The sequence below is a fragment of the Penaeus monodon genome, chromosome 29 (genome assembly GCF_015228065.2).
Source record: "Penaeus monodon isolate SGIC_2016 chromosome 29, NSTDA_Pmon_1, whole genome shotgun sequence".
Classification (NCBI taxonomy): domain Eukaryota; kingdom Metazoa; phylum Arthropoda; class Malacostraca; order Decapoda; family Penaeidae; genus Penaeus; species Penaeus monodon.
In genome coordinates, this window is record NC_051414.1 from 31403546 (window position 1) to 31403912 (window position 367).

General features: G+C 45.0%; 1 long non-coding RNA gene across 1 annotated transcript in view; it reads left to right on the forward strand.

Moving 5' to 3' along the window:
* Window positions 1–251: 251 nt before the first annotated feature.
* LOC119592158 overlaps window positions 252–367 on the forward strand; it is a 1078-nt gene continuing 962 nt past the window's right edge. Inside the window, exon 1 of the long non-coding RNA XR_005230415.1 lies at window positions 252–303. This is a non-coding gene — a long non-coding RNA (uncharacterized LOC119592158). The remainder of the gene's footprint in view (window positions 304–367) is intronic.

Genomic DNA, 367 nt, shown 5'->3' on the forward strand with positions numbered 1-367 from the left:
CATGAAAATCCCAAAAGGTCGGGTACACATGGCATGGTAATTTCGACGCTTGTATAATCGTGTATACATATTGATCGATGCGTGTATATTCCTATGTATGCGTTTAGTGTTATGTCTGAACGCATGTGCACATATCGACATATTAAAGAATACACGTCTTGGGGGCCAAGGATGGAAAAACCCACACGCAATGAGGTCAGTAGAGGAATCAGTTGACCGGGGGTATAAAACGTCTCAAGGAGGAGGCTCAGTATCCAGATCGCCCTCAGCTGTTGCAGCACCTCCCCAGCCAACATGAAGTTGGTTAGTCTTTGTCCTTTGACATATGACAAGTTTCCTCCGATATATATACCCTATTGAGCGCCCA